The sequence below is a fragment of the Lepeophtheirus salmonis genome, chromosome 9 (assembly GCF_016086655.4).
Source record: "Lepeophtheirus salmonis chromosome 9, UVic_Lsal_1.4, whole genome shotgun sequence".
NCBI lineage: Eukaryota > Metazoa > Arthropoda > Copepoda > Siphonostomatoida > Caligidae > Lepeophtheirus > Lepeophtheirus salmonis.
Window position 1 is genome coordinate 22601733 of NC_052139.2, and position 22345 is coordinate 22624077.

Consider the following 22345-nt stretch of genomic DNA (forward strand, 5'->3'; position numbering starts at 1 on the left):
TGCCATTCTCATTTCCTTTTTGTATCAGAACCAGTTCCTTTTCTTTCTATTAATGTCCATCATCCTCTAAAATAATTTGTAAAAAATATATTTTGATACAAACAGTATAAGTAGATATGGTACAATTTGCTGACACCAAAACGTTGACAGTGTTTTTGTACCGAAGAATTGTTGTTGAAGAAGGGTCTGCTAAAGTTCAACTATTTCATCGAGATATCAATCGTTCATATATATATATATATATATATTCGTTGCAACATTAAACTTGAAAAGTGGTCTGAAACATGCTAAATATGCCCCTTTGGTGGTGAAATATTCCTTGAGAGACATTACAAGCTTTTCTAATTGCATGGCAATTACTTGCTTCAGTGCTACAGACGTACGTTGAATACTGAGTCCATTTTATACACAGCTTTTTGAAGATACGGTGCTTCATAGCACTATTTTGCACGTACTTAACACATTCAACAACAACTTTTAATACTTTTCTATCTTTTAAAGGTAATTTTTTTTGTTGACATCAAATGCCTATGCATAACACAATGTGTAACATAGATGTGTGGTGCATCAGATTTCACCACTGCTTCAAAACCAGAGTGTCTCCACGGAATAGCTAAATGTTTGTCCAAACAAACTGGAGCAACTATATTCCACGAAAGATTCTTGCCTCTGACGAAGTCATCCACAAGTTTATCCACATAGACTGCCTTGATTGTTGCGTTAAGAGGCTTACAAAATAAAAACCTTCCTTTATCACGTTTTCGTTAATCGAGCAAACAATTACAACAAGCTTGCTTAGATTATAAATGTCAGTGGTTTTATCGAGTTGGCGGTAGAATTTTGCAGGGCATGAAATTCGATCTGCAATATACCTCATTTGGAAACTTTCACAAATCTGGTTCACAGCTTAACTGATGATAAGACCTCTGCCGTATTTTGATTTTTACTATAGCTGCCTTTTTGTTGCAAGCACACTATTTGAAAACGAAGGATATGACGCTAAATAATTCATTACCACATTGCCTGACACGTTAAAGGGAGAGAAAACCTCTTCTAAACAAAACTTATAAAATGTTTGAAAGCTGAGGTGTACATTCTCTAAGTTATGGGACGAATATCTGAAAAAATATTATTAATTGCCTGAGACCCAAGACGCTCTCATATCAGGGCTCCCTCTAAATCACCCATGCCATTAGAGCCCCTAGCTCTGGCAGATTCTCAGGATCTAGACACAGGAGAAGACCACCCACACACTTTACCTTAATCCAGATATTTGCTGCAGGTTTCAGACCGACCCCTTGTCTAAGGCGAAATTTATAAGGAAGATCTCGGATCTTTTGCGCATTCTCCTCAAGAAGGGTAATCGTCATGGACACAGAGTCACATAACAACCCTAGAGGATAACAGTGAGGCTAAACACGAGGACAGCAAGGCATGCACAAAGGTATGGGTGTGCAAAAATAAGTCATTTAAATACATGCTACAGCTTATTTAAAGTTGTGACCTTAGATATAAAATCACGGGAACCGATGTTAAACGATGTGTGTAAGATAAATCTAAAGTGTATCATAAAAGGAATCTTGGTTTAACCAACATGAAGGACATAAAGGTGGATTTCCCCCTCCCCCCTCCCAAACACACACATATGAATATTAAGTTTCCTTGAATTTTTTTTTCTCTTGAAACCAGATTCAATTATAATGAGTATAAATTCACATTTAGTTACAAATACCCAATTAAGTACACTGAAACTGGTTCTACCAGCTGTGGGTAGCTGAAAACAAATATCAGATAGGAATTTAATCCCCCCATGTGAAAAAATTTGAATTGTTCTATATAAAATTTCAAAATCGAAGATATTCCTAAAGGAGGAATAAATCAAGGAAGAGTGTTTGAGATCACGAGCTCTTTGAAATAATATTAATAAAATTTCATGTCCTCCCCTGTAACATCCTATTAGAGGTATTTTGTGTCCTTTCGGAGGACCCATAAATAATTCGGTTGTGCTTACCCTACGAAAGGAGGCACGTCCTCAAAAAAATATTTATTTTGTCATAGGCATCCATTAGAGGTCTAGAAAATAAACGAAAACATTTATGTTTGGGCAGTGATAGTGATGGTCGGTAACTGAGGCCCATTCTCGAGACGTCTGATTTCAGCGTTCGCTGATTAGATGGCCAGTTCTGAGTCTACAGTATTGGACAAAATGTACAACTCGTCCATAAAGGCCTTGAATTTGGGAAATGGGACAACTTCTCCTTCTCGAAAAAAAAAATTCCTGAAAGTACTGAAAGTAGACACTGATGCTTCAGAATTTGCAATCGGAGTAGTTCTAAATCAAAAAGGAAGAGCTGTAGCCTTCGATTCACCAACTTTGAATAAAAGTGAAAAAGTAAATCAGACATTCATCTATAGAAAAGAAATTATGCAATCGTAGAGGCTATTCGTAAGTGGTGTTATTTTCTGTTGAAAAATACTTTATGGTAATCACTGATCAAGATTTAGTCTCTTCAATGTTCAAAGAAAAACACTCAAATAGAATAAAAAATGATAAGAATTTCGAACTTTCGTGTTTTCATGTGATATCACATATAGATCAGGCAAGGAGAACGCTACGACAGACTTATTTGAGACTAGATTGAGTAGTGTATCTCTAAAGTATAATTTATGCATTAAAACAAAAATAACCTAAAGCTCCCTTTATGGATCCATGATTATATCTCTCAAGTAATTATTATCTCAAATAATAAAAGATCCCCAAATATCAGATTTTAACGCAATAAGAAACGTGATTCTTTGTTTCCTTTACTTCTTATTTCACTGATGTCAATATTTCCTATATCAATTCGACAGTGACGGAGTAATCTGAACATATCGGCAGAAACTACTAATTCGTTTTTTTAGCTCTTTTAATTCTATATTATGATTTTGTAACATATAATATCACATGGATATTTGCTAATGTCAGGCTGGTGTTCGATTCATGTAATTTTGACAAACAATAGTTGAAAAAATTTAAGTATGAGGGTAGTTTGAAAACTCTGGGCAAAGTCCGAGAAATGGTACTACTGGTGAGTATCGAGGTTATGTTTAATTAGTAGAATCTCTTGGAAGAACACACACCAACTTTCAGCCAGATCCATGCTTATATTCAAGGCTTCAATTTTAAATTGTGTGGATCATAGTCCAACTAAAATTTAAAACCTAATTGTAATGGCTTGAAGGATTAATTATAATAATATCTTTTAATTGCCTGATGGCAATTTAATCTTACAGCAGGATTGAGCTCTTCCACACACAACCAAAACCACCTCATCATTCTTGGCTAAAAAAAATAAAATAATAGGATAATTCAATGTAAGTAAGTGCTCTACTCCAGTTTTAACAGCCAATGACGACATAAATAAGTAGAGAAATAGCTGATAATATAAAAATGGTTATGACGTATATAGCTAGGAGATTTTTTTTTTCAGCATTAAAGGCAAATATACTAAATGTATAATTTTTCAGTTCCCACCCCGTACTTTAAGATATGTATGTGTTGTAGTTGTTTTTAAATAAATCACTGAAGTTAATTTATTCATTAAGTTTCAAGTCCTGAGAATCAACGAAATTTAAGTTTACCCAATGAAAAGAAATGGACCAATCTGGCTGAAAGCTGGGGAGTGTTCTTCCAAGAGATGCTACTAACCATATGTCCGACTTTGTACGGATTTCTGGATTTTCTCCAATGTAGAGCTCAGTTTCATCCCACATAGTAAACGTATTTTGAATATTTCATTATGATGAAAAGAACTGTCAACAGCTGACTTTCCAAAACGATGTTTGTTGCCCCTACCCGAAGTGAAATATACATATAAACAATTTTCTCCCATTCAAACTCTATAATGCACCATTGCCATTTATAGGGAGCATTCTAAGGAACGGTTCGAAGGACTGACAGTCTTAAGGACCGGTAGGACTTGTCCTAAGCCTGATTTGGACCGAATAAGTAATACTCGACACAACATTACTTTCCAGACCTGTGACTACAGAGGACTTTAATTAGAGTTTTTCAGTCCTAATTTATTTGGTCCAGTCCAATGTAGTCTTAAGACAATAATTAAAAGGACTGATAAAAAAAACAATAAAGTTGAGTGTGTAATTGTCCTTGAGAGAGTCCAATAAACGTTCAAGTAACATTGTTTACTCTTTGACTCTTTGCAGCCTTCCATTCTCGAGGCATTGAAGGAGTTCTTCATTAAGGCTTGTGCATGAAGCTGGTTTGTTGGTAGTTGGTTTGAGTGATTGACTTCACAGTTTATCCCAACACGTATGAGGTGAATATTTGTGATTAGCTGGATTACCTTTGGCTTTGTTTATTCGATTGGGTGCGCACGGAAATTTCCAGTTAAAGTAAAACTTTTTTAAGAACAAGGTTATGTATTTTTCTTTAGATTTAAGGAGAAATAAACAATGAATTAAAACAATAATCATCAATTCAGAAAACAAATTATAAAAATTATATTAAAACAAAAATACACAAACCTAATCATATACCAAGGGTACTTATATTCTTTATTTTTGATCAAGGATACGTGAATTGGTTTTTCAGACTTTTTTTTTTTTTTTTGAAAAAATCTAAAACTTCAATTACATGTGAAATTTGGAAAAAATCAAATTTCAAAAGTTAAAAGAAAAAATTCATTAGGCCACAGCAGTTTTAAAAAATTTCTAAAATTTTATTCCAAATATTTAATTTTAGACCGTTATGAACTTATTCGATCCTGTAAAGAAAAAAACGGTTTCATTTAACTATTAATTTTATTAGTGCACAAAATATACCCATTCATCAGTTGGAATCAGAAACCACTGTCTTCAAAGAAAAAAACAAACAAAATATGAATTTCTCAATGAATATTTGCAACAAATCTTTTTGCTGTTTCCTTACAGACACAAGTTCAGAAATGCATGACTTCACAAATGATGTAGAATCAATACAGCCACAAGTTGATTACTTGATGCACCAAGTTCCTTGCAGTACAAATATCAAAGCTTAGCGATGGAGCCTGATCACCTGCAGCCAATGATGGACATGCAGAGCCTAACGTCACAAATAATGGCTTTATAATTTTTATAATGATGAATGGGTTTTATTTATTTTGTGGAACACATTGGTACTAACTAAATAATATTTTTAATCTACCGCGGAGTAGAAAATTTTTTCAATCTCACAGTGGGTCCCCAACCCGTTTTTTTTTTCATGTTGGTATCTCGCCACTCTGAGTGATGTACGTTGGTGAAGTACACTAGCACTGAAAGCAGATTGTTCCAGTCGACAATTGCATCAGTGGATGCGGGGGCTTCCCGAATTCTTGAAATTGTCTCACCGTAGCCAGGTATAGAGCCACTACTCTAAACATAATAGTCTCATTTTCAAAAAGTGTGCAAAGAAACAAAACACAAATCTGCGTGAGTGTTTTTATATTTTTGTTAAATAATACCCACAAGAATTCAGAATTAAATTTTAATTTCTTAATCTCTCGAAAAACTTAGTCTAGTATGTATTAAAAATATGTTATTACCGTTTTTTACAATCTGATCTCGATTGTGTAGACAATAAACCAACATTTTAAATGAAGATACATAATAATATTATTTTCTTTCATTATTCTACTTTTATCGTTCCTAATCGATCAAAATAAATTACATTGCATAAATTTAGATATTCATCGGGATTTCCACTACAAACTTTGATTAAATACGAACATCATTGTCAAGAGCGCCAGCAAGGTTGGGTCGAAGGGGATGTATCTCTCCCCAAATTTTAATATTTTAATTTTTTTTTTTCCCCAAAAAGTTTAATGGTTGAAATTTAATTTTTAAAATTTTTTTCATAGAAATTTATTCTCCATGAGTAAACGGATAAACACACATAATTTTTTAGGAATGTCTAGTTTGAATGAGAAGCACATTTTGAATCCCATACAGTTCCCAATATCTTCACTGTGTCCTAAATTTAATAGTTGGCAATTTGCATAGCCTTACTTGGGCTCCATTTATCATTAGGAAGAAAAACCGTTTTTTTATAGTTGATTTTCAAACCGGAACTCATTTCATACTTCTTGAAATAGTTCAGAATTACTTTAATTCCTCAAAGTTAGTTAAGCCTCATAGTTAGCATCCAACATCAATGTGACGTCGTCGGCATAGATATCAATTATATGTCTCGAGGTCCCAAAATCCACCCCAACCCCCTTGAATTTCTTTATAATGGAATCTCCAAGAACTCTTAGTTCAGCGACGAATAGTAGCGGGGCTGAAGGAAAAACGTGACAGCAGCTCTTTCTTTAGGTAATTAGGTCACTTTCTCTCCCCCCCCCCAATCGAAACAGCTGATTTTCCATTGAACAGAAGCACTCTTATAGGATTACAGTATTATTTTGGAAGAATTATTTCAACTGCTTTCAAAATATGACTGTGTAGTACAGAATCAAATGTTTGCTAAAGTCTACAGCTATAATTGGACCAAAAGTTCCTTTTTTATGTATAATTTCCAGCAAACATTATATTTCTTGAAATTTCTCAAATTTTACTTCCCTTTAAGAAGCATTTTTTTTCTTTGAATAGTTTTGGGTTCAAAATGGGTTTTATTCTACTGGCCAGAATACAAGAAAGACTGTGATAACTCTCATTAAGCACCATGATTGGTCTTCAATTTGTTGCGGTAGCCATCCCCTTTTTTGGGATCATAACTATCCGGCCCCTTGTTATGGATTGTTGAAGCTTTCCCCGAATTTCTAAAGAATTCACCAGTTCAACTAAATAGGGAATACCATCATCTATACATTGGGTAAAAATCTTCCCACCAATGCCATCTGGACTGGAAGCTTTTCCATCCTTAAAGTGCTTGGTTAGATAATTTGATATAACATTTTTTTGTGAAGATTGAAAATTTTCCTAACTTAGAAAGAGAAAAAATCTCTCTTTCACCCCCAACAAGCTTTTGGAAGCGCATATGAAAGAGCTTCCAAATTATCTGTGTTTCAGTGATAGTTTCGCCTTTGTCAATTATTTTCTTGATTAAGGTAGCGGATCGGTCTTGCGGGAACAATTTTTTAATCTTTTATCTTTTAATCTTGTTCATGAGACAATTTGTTACTTAAACTCAATCTCAGCCATCTCAGTACGATATAAATTGGCAGTTTCTGCTGCAATTGAGCGTAGAAAGAAAGATCTTTATAGTTGTTAATTGGCGCAATGAGTGTTAAGGAATTAAAACTGAGGTAGGAATTAGGTGGAAAGAAATAAGGAAAAATATAAAATAATATATTAAACATATTGAGTTTGCAAGAAAAAATAAAGAATAAAACATATGGACTGTTAACTACGTAGTAGCGTAAAAGGTTGAGTCATGCCTATATTGTACAGTTGTTTAACCAATAAATATTTCTACTTGATTTTAAAAAGTCAGGCAATAATAAATGTCATAGTGCCTTTTTCTTTTGAATTAATATTGAGTTAATTCTACATGAAATAGAATAATACATATGTACAGGTCATCTACGCCTCACGCGAGAGAAAAGAAAATTGCTTCGTCCTAGCTTATGATATATTATAAGTAGGTATAAGTTATATTAGGTATATAAAATGGAGTGAAAATAGATATGAAGAAAACAAAACACAAGAAAAATTATTTATTAAATAGTAAATTTTATGGACTACAAGCTGATGAAGAATAAAAAGTTCCAAACTGTGTGGAAATACATTTAATTATAGGAATTTGGAGAGATCAACCGTACGAAACATGCAGATATATGCATCCGCAACCACCCATCCTTTATGTTCCAACGAATTCATATTGTTTTACATTTGGATATTCAACACCTTCTTTGAGTTTCGATTCTCTTTTCAACTTCATATAAAAAGAGATCTTGTCTCTTATGTATCACTTGGTGGATCACATTTACTGTAATAGACAAAGCGACTTCTTTATTTATATATATTTCTATTAGAATATTTTAACACTTTTCAATTTCCAACATATTAAATGAGGAATACTCTTCTAAATAGCTAAATTGCTTGCTAAAATATTGCAATATTTCTCTCTCGTAGATGTATGTGCTAGGATATTACGACAATAAATAAATTAATGAATATGTGCTACACCAGGTCATTTTCAGTTGTTGGATTGAAGACAATAGTTTAAATGTATAAAAAAAATGACTCAAGTGTTTGAGTATTAAAAATCACGTGATTCTACTATACAAATGAGAATTGTCTATATTTCAAGTAACGCTAGATATTAAAACTTCCAAATTCAAGAATACCTTATTTTCTGTGTGAAACTCATATAAAAACTTATATACTTAATATACCCGTTTTTTGCCTGCAAGGCCAGTTCCAGCCTGATTCTGAACTTTGTGTAACAGTTTTTAACCAGGCTAAGTACACTAGGTGATTATGAGGGTCTTCAGTTGGTCCGTTATTGTGTATCAGACTCCCAAAGCTTGGCCTTGAAGTGCAAAAAAATACCATAATTCAGTGAGAAAAGTCAGAACTACTGGGAGGCAAAAAAAAAAAAACAGAAACAAAAAAACATCGATTGATCGACATACTCCATTATCATATTGTTTTCATCTATGTAATAATCCCAAGTAGAAACCTTTTCTTTAGAAAAATGTATTTAAAATAGTGTAATATATAATACTGTCAACTTTACTCTTCTCTTTTCACTAGGAGGTAATTTACACCTTCAAGTCCCCTCCCCCTTTGGTTGAGTGCCTAGCTGGAGGAATATGTAGCTGCTTCTAATTTTAAGGCAAGCACAATTGAGAACTATTAAATTCTACCCCCTTGCCTTAAATGTCCACTCTTTGCCTAAAATCCTATAGAAGGAAATATTTGAACAAAAGATGGAATATAGAATTATAATAATGAATTGGTAAAATAAATAATATATAATTAATTATTCAATAAAAGAGGACAAGCAAAGGGTTACGCAGAAGGGGATTAAAGTAATTAGTCATTGGTTTTTTTTTTTACTAAAGAAGGCTATTTAGTACGATTTCTTTGTTTCTGTTGATAAACTGATATTTGGAAATCTGTTATTATACAATCCAACTTCATATTTTCAATCAATTTCTGGGTCCGTCATTATAAACCAAGATCATCACTTCAAAAGTGCTGAGCTCTAAACCTTTAAAATTAAGAAACTCGTTACTAATGACATTATAAAACTTCAAACTAACCAAAAAAAACCAAGATTGACCCAAGACAGTATTGATGTGATAAGGCGAGTGGGAGGGACTTTTTAGTGATACTGGTGGAATTTCAGAAGATTGTTGACTTTATCCAACCTAAATTTGTACTATTGCAGCAATGAAAAAAACTCGCTTTTTCGATGAAAATGATTCACATAATTATAAAAATAAAAGTATATTAAGTTACTTTTCTTCTAAACATACCTTTTCATGTGGGAAAGATTATTTTGAGATAACTCCGAGATACTAACAAGGAGAAACTTTGTCTTTCCCCCTTTTCATTATAATATTAGTATATTTTTATAAGAAACCTTCCGATACATCTTTGCAAATAAAATGCCGAATATGAATATTTTTTTTATCCAGATGACTTAACTGTCTTCTGCCCAGGTTCTGTAGTGTACTGCCAACACTACCAACAGACGGAAGTAACGGACTGCAGCAAAGCCAATAAGAAAAATTTTAGATTTTAGAATTTTTAGAATCATACACTAATATTTATATTCTTTAAGGAATTAAAAATAAAAGGATTTACATAATCCACGATAAGTTGGAACTATCTTAAAATTCAACCTGCTTGATAAAAATGGAATTTTGAGTGTATTTGTTAATATGAAAAAGTTAGACATGATATTAAACAATAAATTTATTCAACATGTCCTCCCTCAGCAGCCACCATATTCTCCATCCTGTCCTTAAAGGATTTGCATGCCCTGATTACTTCCGCGGAATCAACAGCATTCCACTCCCTCGTAATGGAGCCCTTCAGGGCCGAGATATTCTTGTGGCTTACCTTGCACACCTCCCTCTCCAACTTCTCCTACCAGTAGTAATCACACAGATTGAGGTCAGGTGAGTTGGAGGGCCAGGTGTTGCGATCCCAGAAAGTGGTGTCGTGGGAGTTGAAGAAGTTAGTGGTCCTCATAGCGATGTGTGCGGGCGCGGAGACTTGTTGGAATATGAATTCCCTCCCAGAGGTCGTATCTTTCATCCAGGGGATGACAAACTCCTCCATGACTTCGCAGTACCTTATCGCGTTAACCCTTTCTTTGGGATTGAAGAAGAAAGGAGGCATCACCTCACCAGTGCTGCAGATGACACCCATGGTCATCACGGAGGCCGGGAGCTTTGTGGTGGATACAGCAGGGACATCTTCTCTCTCCTTAGCAAGCCACCTATCATTCTGGACGTTGTAGCTTCTGTCGACAGTCCAGTCCTTCTCGTCGGAGAAGAATATGATTTTTTCTCCATGGCTCTTTAGTTCATTGAGGAGACACTTACCGTTTGGTGAGCCTGGTGGCCTTCAGGGATGCCGTGAAGATATGTTGGTTTGGCCATTCGGTATTACCTGTACCTGAGGTCCTCATTCACAGCTTTGGAGACCAGTTGCTTGCTCACTCCACGGTTCTTGGCCAACCTAGACAAGGAAGTCCCCGGCAAAGCCTTGATGGACTTCCGGCGGCCTTCAAGGAAGCGGGGAATGTGGATTCGGTCACTTTTCATGTTGTGGGCCTTGCAGCAGACCTTCACCTCAACCTCCCAGGCATTGAAGACCCGGTTAACCGTGGTCTTGGGGCAGTTAAGAAGCTTGTAGATAGCAGAGGGCTTGTGTCCCGCACGAGCCAATTCGAGGATGGTGTCTCTCCTTGCTTGTTCCATTATGACTATTGTTTGTGGTCAAAACAATTGTGGTGAAAGTTATAGTGTATTGTTCACACAACCTTTTATATTATTATGATTTAACCCCAAATATCCACTACCCTGTAGACATAAATACTAAAATGTATAAGCACGTTCAATCAACTTAACCCTCATGTTGTCTTTGGGTCAAAATGACTCATTGCATAGCTTAACTAACCATCAAACCCACTAAAATTACAGTTTTTTCGGCCTGATTTTTTTTTTACTTTTCCTAACTTGTCCCGAATATTTAAAAAAATCAAAAAAAATCGCAGAGACATTTCTGTGTAAGTAGCACAAAAAAATGCGCAAAGATTGTCTTCCCGGTCAAAATGACCCATGATAAAATTTTAACAGAATTGAAACTTACTAAAGTAGTTGCGTAATAAAAATTGTTTCTTTGTTTGATTAGTATCTCTAATACGCAATTTCTTATGCTTAATAGCATAATGACAATGCAATATTTGTTCGTTGTCTGTGCATTTCAAATGGATATCAAGGTGGTTGGTTTTTTAGAATTAAATGTATTTACATTTTTTCAATATGAGTGTGCGTAATATTTCTGAAGTAGCTTTCGATTTCATTCTTGAGGAAAACTCTGATTCCGAACTGGAAGAAGAGGATGGCTGGAGGAGGGTGGCTTGCAATGCCAAATCAAGTTATGCTTGGAAAATCCAGGTATATACAGGAAAGTTGGCCGATGGACACCCAGAGAACAACCAAGGGATGTGTTATGTACTTGATCTGACCGAGGGACTGAGGGGTCACAATGTGACTTGTGATAATTTTTTTACCTCTTATCAACTTGGACATCAGCTCCTGAAGAGCAAGATTACCATGGTTGGTACGGTTCGTAAAAACAAGCCTGAGCTCCCACCTGCACCTCTTGCATCAAAGGAGAGAAAAGTTTTTTTCATCAAAATTTGCCTTCACACCCACTACCACTTTAGTTTTTTATATACCTAAGAAAAACGAAAATGTTGTTTTTCTAAGCAAAATGCACAGAGAAGGGAGCATTAGTGATCGTGACGATAAAAAGTCAATCATAATTATGGACTACAATCGAAACAAAGGAGGTGTAGACAATGTAGACATGGTAATTGGAGCATACAGCTGCAGAAGGATGACTGGCCGTTGGCTATCTTTCACAATATCATTGACGTTTCCTCTTACAATGCCTTTGTAATTTGGAGAGAGATCAATCCGACCCGAATGTTTCACAAAAGCCACAAGAGAAGAGTGTTCCTGGAACAGCTAGGAAAGGCACTTGTAGCTCCACTCATTGAAAGAAGGAAAAAGGTCCCCCGAACAGAGGCCTCAGCTCAGATTGTGAAAGCTTTTCAGAGTGCTGGACTTCTGGATCGACCTGATGATCAAGCCTCAACTTCTACTTTCAATGCAAGCAAGAGAAAAAGATGTCAGTTTTGCCCTAAAGAGAAGGACAATAAGACAAATAAGAAATATTTTAAATGCAATAAATACATATGCAAAGCCTGTTGCTTATCCTACTGTTCATAATGTGCTAAATACATGAACTTATTTTACTATTTCTATTATTTTGTCATTGTTTTGTAAGTATTTATAGTTATTTAGGGAAAATTGAAAACAAATATAGAAAAAAATTGCTTTCTCATATTTTTTTATTATTATTTTAACTATAAAGTTGATCTTGACAAGGTAAAAGCCGTCATTCAATGATATTTTTTGTGAATTAAAAAGTGGTTCTTCTGGAAAACTGAATTGTAGTCGTTAAAATATTAAAAAAAGTCCAATAATTTTCTAGCAAAGTATAGACGGGTCATTTTGACCCAAAGGGCAAAAGGTGTGTACAGAAAGTGAAGACAATCCAAGGGTTTATAAAACTTACTCTCTATTTAAAACAAATCCCTACGTCCTGAGAGAAAAGTAAATCAAAGACAATACATAACAACACCTCTCATTAAACTTAAACAATAGGACAATGTTTATTAATATGTATTTTAACTATTCCTAGTGGGGTTTGAATCGACAACGACACATCCCCAATCTTCCTTAGTTTAACTCTAGCTATCCAGTAGGACTGACCTAAGCCGTACCCACGGCACCACATCGCCATTAGGATTTGAAATAAACAGAAAGAAAAAGAGAAGGAGAAGAAGATGGAAGGTATCCATCCAATCGTGTATGAATACGGCGTGCAAGCAACACTTCAGCCAGCGTGCTCCCACACTCTAATGGTGTTGCCCTGTAGGCAAATAAGATTTCCTCTAATCACACTCCTAAATTTTTCTTTATGGCAATTTTAATTATGGGTACTCCTCTCTCAGCTAGACCATTGGACTGCAGATGAGATCGGGGAGAGAAGGAATGGGCTACCCCCCCCCCATTCTGACATCTTTGCTTTGAAAAATCACTTGTGAATTGTGACCCATTATCCGAATGTACTTTCTTCGGGAATCCAAAACTATAAAACCACAGAAAAAGTTGCCTAAGTGTAGCCTCCAACAAGGGCCGTACGTCAGTATTGCGCTTTGTCAGCGGAACAAAAAAAAACAACCTTCCTCAACCGTCCACCAATCATATAGGTATGTAAATATAGATGAATTAAGTCATAATTAATTATTAAAATCTATTATATATATGTAACTTATGACCAACTCATAATAGTACTGAGTCATTATAATAAAATTACATATTTGTAGCACGTCCACCCAAAAGGAAGCTAGATAATTTTAAGGATCTCGGCCTTAACCCCACCCGCACTGTCTCCCTGGCCGCGGACGGTGCCTCCAACATATCCGGCATCAAGAAGGGTCTTGCTGCCAGGTGGAAGGAAGCAACCCCACTGTGTGTCTACATCCACTGCTGCGCCCATGTCCTCAATCTTATAGTCAAGGATCTTCTCTCAGATATCACCCTGTTGAGAAATACAATGGGGACAGTACAAATTTTATACAACTTCATTCAAGGGTCACCAAAGAGGTCAGCATTCTACAAGTCGGTGAAGATAACAAGTAAAGATGAGGAGCATACCAAGGTGATGACCCTGAAGAACCAGTCTGCTACCCGCTGGAGTCTCCGCTACGATGCTGCACACGCTGTATCTCTAGGGATGGTCAGAATCATGAAGACCCTCATAATAATGAGAAAAGATAAAGATACATTGTCGAGTTCAACAGCAACTTCTCTGCTCAACAGCATCTTTACTCACGAATTTGTTTTCGGCATTGAACTGTTGACGACACTCCTCAGACACACATCTAGCTTGTCAGATGAACTTCAAGGCAGAAAGGTTGACCTAACAAAGGCCCGGAAACACGTCAACCTAGTGATTAGGACTCTTGAAGATCTTAAGAATGAGAAAATCTTTGAATCAATCTGGAAACTTGCTGAGTTGAAGTCGTCTGAGATGAAATTAGTATTTGACCAGGAGGACTCAATTGATTTGGAATTCAAGGAGGCGAAGATTCCAAGGAGAATGAAGTGGAAAGGAACAACTGAATGCTACTTCCGTGAAACACATTTCGATGTTGCAATCAATAAAAATTGTATTAGAGCTTGTGAGCAGATTTGCCACCGACGATACAAACATCACAATGGATCTCATTGCAATCGTCAATGACAGTGAAGGGGAGACCTGTGTCATTGAGCGTGTCGCCAAGCACTACACACTTGAAATCGAGCAGCTCCAGTCAGACCATGCAATCTTCCAGCAATTCAAGGTTAATATTATAATGTTTTATTTTGCATTATATGTTTAAAATTTATGTTTCTCTAGGCAGATATTGACACAGAAGACATGGTTTCGTCACAAATTGCTGCGGAGTTAATAAGCTCGGGAGTGTTCCGCCTGATACCGGAGCTATACAAGGTGATCGTTATCCTGGCCTCAATGCCCATCAGCAGCTGTGAGGCGGAGCGGTCATTCTCCTGTCTCAGAAGGCGCATGAACCACATGAGGACCACCATGGACCAGGAGAGGCTCTCCTCCCTCACCCTCTCGAACATGGACTGGGTGATGGTGGACAAGGTGCTCCATGAAGACATGGACAGTTTGATTGACACCTTTGCGTCAAGGAAAGAGAGGAAAAACTTCTTCTTCTAATCATGACAAAGAACACATGCATTTTTTCTTCATTTTTTCAAACACATCACCACGTATACATGCGAGTTAAGAACATCAAGACTTGTGAACATAATTTATTTTCTGTCGATGTAACCGTTTCATGGTATATTATAATCTCGTTCATTATCTTCATCTGTTGTTATTTTAAAAATATTGAAGGAGATTTAAATGGTTTGACTTAATTGTATAGTTCAAAAATTTTCTCTCATTCATGCACCGTGCATTTTATACTCCATTATACTCCTTCCTTTAAGAATAAGTCGGCATTGACTTTCCGTCTAGAGTTTTTCCTTTTCATTTTATTTTTCCCAATGTTTGCCTGAAGAAAATAATGGTCAGACAGTCCATTGGACGATATTCTTGTAAGATTTAATCTATGCTGTAGCATTTGCCCTGTTTAAATATCCCACGTTCACCACTGAAAATCAACCGTTCACCCTTGTAAAGCGGACCGAAAAATCTTCCTGGCATACGGCACTGCCTCCAATAATGTGTTCGTTATGTACGCTGCTTCTATCCATGCTATAATCCACGTGGACTCTCTCCCATACATTCACTGGCGAGAAAGGAATGAATTATTACGCTGAGGCTGGAATATTATCTTGTAGGTAGATCACTGCTTGCGTATGTTCCATCGTACTTCCTTTGGAGTCGTCGAATATATTTTTATATTTCTTTGTTAGAGTTTCTACACGGGACTCTGTAGAATCAACAGCCGTGCATGAGTAAGCAGAATTGCACAGGTTCATTAATCCAAGGTCTAGGCAATCACGAAAACCAAGGATTGGCTGTTCCATAGAAGATACAATAAGCTTACGAAGCTTAGGGTCAGAACCATTTAATGCAACCGACAACCTAATAGATTATAAAATTCGAAGACATTTTTAAAGGGAACACATGGTGTAAATTATCTTGTCGTGTCATCAAATTCAAAAGTTTTAAATGGATAATTATTACATTCTGTTTTTTTTGGGCACATGTTTATACTTCATGGGAACATCGTCCTTTTTTTCTGAATCTATGATTAAATTCTAAGTTGTGAACGTTACCACAAATAACTTTTTCAAGTTTCCTTATTTATAATAAATAAACACATGATCAATGTGATATATATTATTCAAATAATCTAAGACACATGAAAGTGACTTAGCTCGGAATATCGAGTTCTGTTGTTTTGGAATATGGTATGAAATTCACAATCTTTTTGAACAGGCGTAGTCGGGTGATAGCATCATATCTTCTCCATATAGTGCAATGTTTGATAAACTCTATTTTTACATAAAAATATATAGAAATTTATCAGTGTAAGAGCCTCCTACGTCAGATGTTAGAGTTATATGTGCTGATTTTTCGTTACAAAGATAAATTTTGCTATTGTTATATCTATTTGGCAATAAGAAAAATACACTCTATGCGTAGTTATTACCGTAAATAAACAATCAATGATAATAAATGAAAAACAAACATCCATGACAAATATGTAAATAACTGAATGTCGCATAAAACACATTAACATGTTTTGTAGCAAAAACAATAAATAATTAACTGTACAGAAAATCAATAAGGAGACCCACTAAAAGGTGATTAGGTACGCCATCTTTCCATGATTGAAGATTAACTATTTACATGTAGGCTCCATACTTTTATCTCTGCGACACGTTTCAGAGTGCCTGCTCTTCATCAAAAATAGCAAATGTGGCTCTTGAGGTGTTACGTGGGTTATTTGGCATAAACGAACAATGAAAGTATATTTGTTGATAATATATAATGAATAATTGGTCCCAATAAACAAGATTTGAGTAATAAAAGTAAATAGATACATCTAAATAAATGTGTGTAATACTCAGTAACAGAAAAGAGTATATGCCAGTATGTAAGGAAATAAATACTCATAACAAGAGGCAAGTTGAACAATGCTTTTAAAAAATTATTATATAAATTATTTTGCAAAAGTTTGATTATAATTATTTATTAATGTTGTAAAAATTTGTACGTTTGGGATGCGCTCTTGAAATAAATTCTTCATTTCCTTACTTTTGCAAATGTTATTAATTTTAAAATTAATTTAAAGAATCCTTACTATTGATTATTTATCATAATTGTTGTAATGTATTATTTCTTATAATTATAGATTAGAAAAAGTTTAATCTTCAAGAGATTCTTTCATTTTGCTGTTTTACCCTCCAAATGAAAGAATGATCAAATCGGGAAAAAATATATGGAAACTTCTTATTATATTTTTGTGGATGAATTGATGGTCAATTACTCCGGATTTTCTAGTATAAAAGAATACCCATTGGCAACGCTAATACGATTTGTGTTTTATCTACATCTTCCAGCAAGGTTTTTCATTGCATACTTTATGGAGGAGGCAAAATGCAATTAAATAGTTATGGATTTGGATAAGGGAATTATTTTTTACTTGCTTTAACCTCAAACACAACTTGAGAGATATAAAAGGTTATATTGACGATGATAAAGTTTAATTTTTTGGTAAAACAGCGGACCTGGTGTGTTGCAAGTTATTTAATCAGAAATAGTACAATAGGAAAGTGCGATCGATATCCAATTAGATAATATGGTTCCAAACTATTGATTTAAGCTTTGGTCTTTTCTAGAAATAATGGTCCTGGTTTAATAATAAATGAAGACTGATTATTTTATTCCTTGATTTGATGCAACCTAGTTAAAACCTTTGATAGTCAATCATAATGAAAATATAGGCACTACAATTTGGCCTAACTTTACGCATAAATGAAATATTATTTTAATTTGACACAATTATGTGGGGCATATAATTATTAAAACAAATAAAGGCAATTTGTGTGCATTGATATGTCACAATAGATATAACAATGCAAAAAAGTGATAATTAGGTTTCAATGCAAAGTATTTTAAAATATTTTATATTCTACCCTTGTTTATAATATTTATCAATGTTTATCATAAAAGATTGTTTGTTCTATTTATCATAATAAAGTTAAATTGGAACAAAAGAATACTAAAATATTGACTTTGTGACCTTATGACCTTTGTGATCTAAATAATTTTATTATGAAATAAAATACAACGAAAATATTACGCATCAATTAATTTTTAAACAAGATCAATATCTTCAAAAATATTTTATATAGGGTAGGTGGTATGAGGTCAAAACTCTAGAAGCCTCTAAATCCTGAAAAGAAGGACATAAAATTCTAAATTGTACAACATACTTTTTTTTTTTTTTTTTTGGGATGCTTAAAACATACAAACAAAACACCTAAAATAATAAATATATTTCATCACAATTCATGCTGCAATATTATGTAGTTATTATTCCTATTTATAATGATTAATTTTGAAAGATAAAACATACAAAAAAAAAAAAAAATAATAATAATAGTTGTAATAATGGGTTTATTTCGTAATGTGTCTTCCACAATATTGATATTAATACTTTATCAATATATTCAATGTAAATTTGTGTGCATGTCTATGTGTTTTAAAAAGGTTGGGTAAAAAAGTTTTTTTGGGTCCCTAAAAACGTGACAGCAGTATAAGGTAACTGTATTTTTTGTTCCATTTATACTCTTGTCCAGTCTGAGAGGCAGGGTGCATTATGGGTTATTAAGAAGGTTCCTTAAGCTCATACAGGGTGGCGGATAACTTTACTTTGCTTAGCCCCAGCAGCTTACCTCTACACTTGTGGGCCGGGGTATATTATACCATATTAGAAGGACTTGTTGGTGCCTAAAAAAGTGGCAGTTACGATACTGCAATTTGGGCGTCTGACCCAGAATAAAGAAACGACCTCCTAATCGAATGAAAGAAGACTGCCCTTATATTAGAATATTCATTCACATGAAACCAAAATGAGTGTTATTCTTATAGTCATTATTTTTTACCTATTAATTAAATAAAAGAGTTCTTATTTATATTTAATTCATTTATCTGCCCGGCAAACCTACTCTAGTATAAATTATATTCATAATTATAGTTAAATGACTATTCTCCTGAATTATTCACATCTATTGTAGTTGGTAAAATTAATTAATTATTAATAAATGAACACTAATCATTGATTGACGAGTCAAATAATTAAATATACCATCATTAAAAATTTGTGTAACATTAATGAGAATTATAATTATGAAGTATTGTATCAGAATTCATTATTATATATATATTATTTTTTTGGCAAAGTGTCTTAGAACCATTTAAACCCCACAGGCAATAGTTAGGTTAAGGTTTGATGGTAACATAAGGGAGGCTTAAGTATGAATCAAGAGCCTTATAACATTTTTCAAAGCGTAATAAGGTTCAAGACGTGAGATTAGAGATACGTCTATTTCAAGCTATGAAAATAAAACATTAGTGTATATATTAGAAATAAGCTGTAACTTTGCTTTTCCACTAATATTTAATATAGAACAGATGTGGACAAATATTAATCTGAATATTGGGAGTTCATAGGTATTATCAGGAGTCACAGGCCATTTCAGCCATGTAAATATTGAAACAATTGTTATTTATTTTTTCAAATACAAATAAAAACATACAAATCACCTTTTTTTTTTTAGTTGAAGTGAGTTTACTTGTCAAATATTTTGTTGACTACTTTGCTTGCTCCAGCATGACCTAGAAGTAACAATGCTCCAAAGTCTAAAAAAAACTCCAGTATATTGCTTAATTTTAATTTTCAAAACGACAAACAACATGCAGGGAGGAGAATTCGTCAGTAATTGTAATTACTTAATTCTCCGGGCAACGCTTAGTATACTTACTCTATGTCCTTGTAAAGTTAAAATTATAATAATTCTTAAAATTTTACAGTTCTTATTTTTGGGTATAAATTAAGCAGAAAGTTCTGAATTGATTTTAAATTCTTAATATCCGGGGCGACACCGGGCAAACCTACTTTAGAACCTAGGTAAGTGAAACATAATTTATGTAGTAGAAAGACATATATTTCTTTCCCAAAAGTTGGGTTTAGTAATCTATATCTTGTGTTGTATAAGTGCAACAGGTTTACGCTAGATGGTGTCTGAAAGAATTTTTATTTTCTAAAATAAATTCAGACAGTATTTTTGACAATGAGACATGCCCGGGGGATGCAAACAATGCAGGTAGGAGGTTGATCCACAGCTCCATATTTGACTTTAATATTGTTTTAATTGAAGCAATAAAAAGAAGAGGAGCAACCAGGCACTCCTTCTCACAGCTCTTTTTGAGAAGTATCGTTGAAATTCCAATACTATCCCAGAATCGAATCCAAGAATTCGAATAGGCTAAGAAATCGAGGGAAAAGTAACTGTTTTAAAAAATAAAGGATCACTTTCAATATGAAGGGAGTTATTTCTTCTCCAAATGATTTCAAAAATAAACCTACCACTCCATGAGACCTAATGGCAATAGACAGGTGTAAAAAAATGCTAAAAAGATTCAAAATTTCCCCTGATAGTACCGACACAATTTTGTCACAATTAGAGAGCCGTTAGTTTTCAGGATATGGTGATTCCAAAATTATTAACACTGGTTGTGGAGGATAATTTACGTCAATACTGTGCGAAAAAAGGAGCTTAAAGTTCAACGTCATTAACATCAGAACTCTAACATCCATAAGATAATAGATTAATTGAGAGAGAGCACCGTACCCTAAAATAGGCCACATGTTTTAAGATTCTCGAATCAGGTCAAAGTTGGGTGTTTTTTCTTCCAAAAATATTATTAGACCTACATAGAAACATCAGATATGGTGAAAGCTTATCTCCTGCAAAGTTATTTCTTAGCCCACAGATATGGTCTCCAGGAGTAATTTAGAAATGGGACAAAAATGTAAAGACAAAGACACATATCACAATTTTTAAAGAAAAGAGTCAAAGAGTGACCCAGAGCTCCAAAGCGTGTTTAGCTGTGACTGCAGTTTAGCCCTGGGAAGTTTCCCCTTTGCAGAAGTTAATGATGTGTTTCCTGACTTTCCACATTTGTTGTGCTCCTTATTGGTAGGGATACATGCCCAAGTACATCATATCAGTGAGCTTCTTGTCGATATTATAAGAATTAATCTCATGATGTTTTATCTAATTATATAGTTTCTCCCTCATCAGAAGTACAACGGTCTATAAAGAAGTCGTGTCGAACTCATTATAAAGTGGTGGAACATTTATATTTGATATTTTCTATTTTTAAAATATTAAAATTGAATTAAATGCACTCATTTTATACTAATGAATGCAAAAGTACTTTACAAATGACTTGAAGTTGAGGGAGACTTATTTTAAACATTGAATTATATATGGAAGATACATTTATCCTTTAATATGTATGTATTACGGCGAAATATCCACAGGGGGATACTTCCCATGGCAGAACTTCCCTGTGCTAAACTGTCTGGGATGTAACATCCTAGTAGAACCATTTTGAACCCAGCTATAAAGAAACGTTTTGACTCTTTCTATTCAACCTCATACAAAATTTTACGTAGCTGACGTAAAAACATTATAATTCTAAAAATATCCAAATCACTTTATAATATTAAGCCAATATGTATCTGAAGTGTGTGGTGAGGAATTGAGAAAATGACTTTAATCTGAAGATTAGCTCATTCATCATGAATTGTTGCTTTCTTTTTTGTTTTTGTATCCTCCTAAATAAGTTTTTTGAAGCAGTGTTAACGTGAAGTTTGTTGAATATAGATTTAAAAAATGTATTAAATTGAAATTAAAATTAACCATGGATCAAATACTAAAAAACTAGGTCTCCCAAGCGTGTCCAATTTCAACACATAAGTCTTATTCAATGATGAGGTATAGATTCTTGGACTCAGTCCCTTTTTGGCCCTAAATTTTCCTGACATTTTTGATATATCAACCTATCAAAAAACGAGTGGCACATTATCTTAAGGTGTCTATATCTTCAATTTGTTTTTTGTTACAATAACAAAAGAGGCACACAATTAATAAATAAATCAAGGGTCTGGGTTATATAGGTAATTATCCATTTAGATTACAAATCACAAACTACAGCGTATAAATGGAATTGTGATTGAGATAAGTTATTTTTGGGTTATATACATCAAGGAAACTCTCATAAAGGAAATAGTTTTCTTTGAGTAAGAGACGAAACAAAGTTGACTTAACAACTTCAAAATTTCAATAAAGGAGCAGTAGATGGACGATGAGAACTCGTTCTGTTCTTCACTTGGGCTTTCAGTGGATTATTCTGTTGTTTTTTTTATTAGTTCTTATAGTAGTATACAATTATTCCGTAGAAGATTTGGAGGAAATTATGTATTTTTGCACTTAGGGGTAATAATTCCCGAGGTCACAAGTGACTA

At 34.2% G+C, this 22345-nt stretch overlaps 1 long non-coding RNA gene across 1 annotated transcript; it reads left to right on the forward strand.

The window, feature by feature from the left end:
• The first annotated feature begins 13132 nt into the window (after window positions 1-13132).
• Window positions 13133-15153, forward strand: LOC139906363 (uncharacterized). Its single transcript, XR_011781845.1, has 2 exons — window positions 13133-14623; window positions 14680-15153. It is a non-coding gene; the product is annotated as an uncharacterized lncRNA (long non-coding RNA).
• The last annotated feature ends 7192 nt before the right edge of the window (window positions 15154-22345 follow it).